The sequence below is a fragment of the Giraffa tippelskirchi genome, chromosome 1, assembly GCF_054371585.1.
Source record: "Giraffa tippelskirchi isolate mGirTip1 chromosome 1, T2T-mGirTip1v1.2.pri, whole genome shotgun sequence".
In the NCBI taxonomy this organism is placed as follows: Eukaryota; Metazoa; Chordata; class Mammalia; order Artiodactyla; family Giraffidae; genus Giraffa; species Giraffa tippelskirchi.
In genome coordinates, this window is record NC_137275.1 from 24,267,279 (window position 1) to 24,273,278 (window position 6,000).

Below are 6,000 nucleotides of genomic sequence, written 5' to 3' on the forward strand. Positions count from 1 at the left end.
GGGGAGAGTTGCCCCTCCACAATTCTTCTCTCCTAAGGGAGAGACTCAAAGGCAGGCAGCTGGAAGCTCTCACTGTCGCGTGCGGCCGGGTAGGCGACCCCACCGGAGAGGAAGAGGCCGGAGTAGTTGCAGCCGTGCACGGCTAACCACCGCCTGCCAGAGAGGAAGAAAAGGACGCCTCAGCCAGAGAACGAAAGCAGCTGCTGACTTCCCTAGAGCGTGGGGGCCGAGGCCTCCCCCGGGTGTAACCGGAGAGCTAGACACAAGTGAGAGCGCGGCCGGCCTTTTTTGATCGCTGGAGACCCGACCCCACGACCCCGAGGCGGGCGCGCGGGGCGGCGGCGGCGCCAGGCGGGTGACCCTGGAGCGGGTGCGACTCCGAATGCGTGGGACTGGAGACTGCTCTGCGGCGGAGAAGAGTTTTTCCGGGAGATGTTGGGGCCTTGCTGCGTGTCTGTGCTGCGGGAAGAACGGCAGAGTCCCGCTGCACGCGGGGTGGCGCGGCGCCTCGGCCAGGGCTGGGCGGCGAGGTGTGTTTGGAGTGCTGTAGATTACCGCGGCCCCTCGTGGAGTCGCGGTGACCGGGGGGTGGGGGGGGGTGCCCTGACGACACGGTGATCGAGGATAGCAACCGGTCGGGGAGAGGGAAGCCGTTGGATCCCAGCGCAGGGAAGGTGTGGTGAGGCGATGAAGGGCTGTCTGTGATCAGCCCACGGGATTGCGCCCTTGGGGAAATCCTGGGCCTATTGAATTAGGTGAAAAGACAAACCGCCTCTTCAGACTGGGGCGCCTCAGAGTCTGAGCTGAAACTTCAACTACCCAGTTTTCTCGGGGCCTTGGGTCTGCCGCTCCAGCTGTCTCTGCCCCCAAGGGTGCAGAATTCAAACTCGCTGCGCCACCTTTGCTTAAGTGTTGAGTGGGCTCCGGGTGCGCAGGCCCGCAACCCAGACACTGGGTTGCCCCGGGAGGGGTCGAGAGGCTAGAGGCAACCCAGGCGTAAGTCCACCCGCAGGGTGCCGATGGGACCGCCGGGAATGAGAATACGATGAAAGAGCTCTCAGTGAAAAGGCCTCCCAGGAGATTCAAGTGATGAAGAACCCGCCTGCCAATTCAGGAGCCACTGTTCCATCCCTGGGTGGAGAAGATCCCCTGGAGGGAGAAATGGCAACCCACTCCAGTATTCTTGCCGCGGAAAATCCCACGGACATAGGAGCCTGGCAGGCGAGCAAAGGTGGGGTTGCGGAGAGTTGGACACGACTGAACACACACACACTCGATGAAAGAAAGATGAGCAGCTCCTCCGTCTGTAGCCCAGACCCTCAGAGCACTAACCTCTTCAGTTCTGACCAGTGTCTTCCCCTAGGCTTCAGATCTTTGGAAGACAAGACCACCGATTTATGTCAAGCAGACATGAGGCACCCTAAGTACTGAGTTAGGATTACCAGGTGCATGGGTGCTGTGCAAAAGGGAGGGGGAAGAAGTACTTGATCCGCAGCTCTCTGTGGTATATGGACATTTGGTTCCTTCTCCTGGAGGGAGGATTTAAGAGCAACACTGCCCTGGACCATAGGTCTCAGGTGAACCCGATGAAAAGATGCTCCACAAGCTGCCAACCCCATAAGGGCAGTTGCAAACCAGCTCTCCATTTTGTGTTATATTGACCAAACCAGACTGCAGGGTTTTATTAATTGTTTTTAATTTTATTGACTTATTTTGTTTGCAAATGCTTATATTGAAAGGGGCCAAAGGTAGCTCAGAAGGTAAAACGTCTGCCTACAATGCGGGAGACTCGGGTTCGATCTCGGGGTTGGGAAGATCCCCTGGAGAAGGAAATGGCAACCCACTCCAGTATTCTTGCCTGGAAAATCCCATGGACCCAGGAGCCTAGTAGGCTGCAGTCCATGGGGTCACAAAGAGTTGGACACAACTGAGGGACTTCACCTTCTTTCACCTGTATTGAAAACAACTGATTATGTGAACTCCCTTTGTTGGTAGATTACTTTATGCTCCTCACAAAAGCTCAAAGTTGTTTATTCCAAAGTTTCATCTGTTTGAGGAAACTCAAGGTAAAATCATCAGTTAACCCAGTTTCTGCCTGAATTTTTTCACTGATGAGGGGCAGTGCCTTAAATTCCCTCCACTCCTTGTTTTTTTGGCAGGTAGGCATAAATATATTTAATAAATGTACAGCTTAAGTCCTTTCAACCAAGGAAGGCTGTTTCAGAATTTCAGTTCTTATTATGAAATTATTTATGTATCATTCTACAATCAGACTGGGCTTCCCTGGTGGCTCAGATGGTAAAGAATCTGCCTGCAGTGCAGGAGACCCAGGTTTGATCCCTGGGTCGAGAAGATCTCCTGGAGAAAGGAATGGCAACCCAATTCAGTATTCTTGCCTGGAGAATTCCATGGACAGAGGAGCCTGGTGGGCTATAGTCCATGCAGTTGCAAAGAGTCAGACATGACTGGGCAACTAAGCATAACAACTACAACCTGACTACCTAGATTTAAAATCCTGGCTTTACTGCTTGACAGCTGTGTGACCTTGGGCAAATTACTTAACATTTCAGTGCTTCAATTTTCTCATCTTTAAAACCTGTGTAGTGATCATTCCTCCCTAATAGAGTTGCTAAAGGCTTGGATTACCTTTTTAATTCTGCCCAGCACTGTGCTAGCAACTAAAAAAATATTTTTTAATGAGGATGCCTCTCTGACTCTTAACCAGTACACAGTGTGCTGAGAGACAGATGTTGAAGAACTCTAATAAACAGGCCAAATCCTAGAAAAGATATATGAATTTGGGATTTCAAAGCACAGTAGAAGGAGCCATTCACTCTGCCTGGCAGAACAGGAAAGGTTTCACCAAAGAGGTGGAGGAGGGGAGAGGGCAAGGAAGACATTCCAAACAAGGGATGAGAATGAGCAAAGATTCAGTGGCTTCAGGGGTAATGATGCTGTTGCAAGGATAGGTACTTTGGCATTTGCTGGTACGTAGGCACTGTAGAGGGGGCCTGGTAGAGTGGGGAGCACACAGCGCTCCGTATTATCACTTACCAGCTTTGTCACATTGAGCATGTTAGCCTTTCTTCACCTCATTTTTTTCCTATTGCAAAATAGGTTAGTAACAGGGAGTCCTGCTGCAGGATATCCATGTTCCTGCCTCCAAGAGAGCCTGAAAGCAAAGGGCTTTCTTTCCCTTCGGTTCAGTTAGCTGAGTTCGGGCAATGGGGAGCAACAGCAATACAGCAGAGAAGTCTGGGTTCTTATTCCCCTAGGCTCCCTTGCTATGGTATGACTGCAAGCTGGCTAATTCTGAAGCTCACAGTGACAAGGTTTTTCTAGGGTAACCTGGGGATGGCAATCCACTCCAGTATTCTTGCTATTGTTCAAACTTTCTAGAAACTTTTGAGACAAAAACACCATTGGTGCCGTTAGTAACTACACTAGGACAATATTCAAAAACCAGGACTTATGGTCACCCTAGCTATTATTATAAGAAGTTATTAATTGAAAGATGATCATACACATCTTTTACTGGACTATGACTGTCTTGAGGCAAGAGTGCTTATTTGTGTTACATGAAGTCTGATATATTCAGTAAACATTGAGATGTATTGGAATGAGATGAGACTATTCCTTCTCCAGGGGATCTTCCTGATCCAGGGATCAAACCCGAGTCTCTTACATCTGCAATGGATTCTTTACCGCTAGCGCCACCTGGGAAGCCCACACACACACAAAGTCTGATACATTCAATAAATGTTGAATTGTATTGGAATAGAGATGAGGCTAGGGGTTACAAAAAACCGTTATTGCCATGTTAAGGTTTTATAAAAGATTTCCTGATGCTGGGAAAGATTGAGGGCAGAAGGAGAAGGGGCGACAGAGGATGAGATGATTGGATGGCATCATCAACTCAGTGGACATGAGTTTGAGCAACCCCAGGAGATAGTGAAGGACAGGGAAGCCTGGCGTGCTGCAGTCCATAGGGTCACAATGAGTCAGACACAACTGAGGGATTGAACAACAACACAAATACAGACAGAACGTAAATTAACAATTGCTCAGGAGTGAAGTGGTAGAGAAGTAATAACTAAGTAATAACTAAGGGGTATGGGATTTCTTTTTGAAATGATAAAAATGTTCTAAAATGTATCATAGTGACATGTAAGGCTCCAGTTGTTCTGTATCAGCAGTAAGTATATTCAGTTTTTACATTGTTAGTCATTCTAGTAATTTTTCAGTGGTACCTCAGTGTTCTTTTACTTTGCATTTCTCCAGTGACTAATGGTGTTGACAGTCTTTCCATTTGCTTGTTTGCCATGCATGTACCTTCTTGGACAGTAAAGAAACTGCCGACAATGTGGGAGACCATGGTTTAATCCCTGGGTTGGGAAGATCCCCTGGAGAAGAGCAGGGCAACCCACTCCAGTATTCTTGCCTGGAGAATTCCATGGATAGAGGAGCCTGGTGGGCTCCAGTCCATGGGGTCACAAAGAGTCAGACAAGGACTGAATGACTAACACTTTCACTTTCATATCTTCTTTGGTTATGTGAGGTTTTTTGCTGTTTTTTATTAAGCTGAGTTATTTTATTATTTATTATGTTTGATGTATGTTTTACACATATTTCTAAGGTTTGTCATTTCATTTTCTTAATAGAGCAGAAAATTTTATTTGATGGAGTATAACTGATTTTTTTTCTTTTATGGATTGTGCTCTTGGTGTTTAAGACATCTGTCAAATCTTTGTTTTTTTCTAGAAGTCTGTAGTTTTTTCCTTTACATTTAAGTCTATGCACTGTTTTGAGTTAATTTTTGTATGTGGTGTGAGATATGGATGAAAGTTTATTTTCTCACATATGCAATTTTTCCAACTTCACACGTTGGAAAGATTATCCTTTCTCCACTGAATTGCCTTTGTACCTTAGTCAAAAATTGATTAAGCATATATATGCTTGTCTAGACTAATTTCTATTCTGTGTATTGGTCAATGTGTCTATCCTTCTGCCAACACCACACTGCCTTGGTTTCTGTAGCTTTCTAATAAGTCTTGAAATGAGGAAATATGAACTCCAACTTTATTCTCTTTCAAAATTATGTTGGCTAATCTAAATTGTTTGCCTCTCTGTATACATTTTATAATAAGCTTGTAAAATCATACCAAAAAATCATGATGGGATTTATTTTGGATTGCATTAAATCTATAGAATCACTTGGGAGAATTAACATCTTAACACTATCGAATCTTCCAATCCATGAACATGATATTTATTCCCCCTGCTTGCTATTTTTAATATTTTGATTTCAGAATACAGGTTTTACATGTATTTTTTGTTTTTTTTCCAAGAGTTTTATCCAAATACAATTCACATGCCATCTTGTTGTTGTTCAGTCGCTAAGTCATGTCTCTTTGTGATCACATGGACTGCAGAACACCAGGCTCCTCTGTCTTCCACTGTCTCCCAGAGTTTGCTCAAACTCATGTCCATCGAGTCAGTGATGCCATCCAGCCATCTCATCCTCTGCTGTCCCCTTCTCCTTCTGCCCCCAATCTTTCCCAGCATCAGGGTTTTTTCCAATGAGTCACTTCTTCCCATCAGGTGGCCAAAGTATTGGAGTTTCAGCTTCAGCATCAGTCCTTCCAATGAATATTCAGGGTTGATTTCCTTTAGGATTGACTGATTTGATCTCCTTGCAGTCCAAGGGACTCTCCAGAGTCTTCTCCAGCACCACAACGCTCAGGCTTTTTTTATGGTCTCTCACATCTCACATATCATACTATTTACTCATTTAAAGTATACAATTCAGTGTTTTTTTGAAATAGATTGACCAGTTCCAGTCTCACAATTTCCTCCCTTTGTTTTCCTTCAGTCCTAAGGGTGATAATGATTTCTTAATTTTATTAGTCTTTGGGTGACTTGCCATCCCTTATTTGTTTGACTTCAGTGCTTCTCAAATTTTCATACATATGAATCACTTGGAGATCTTGTTAAAATGCA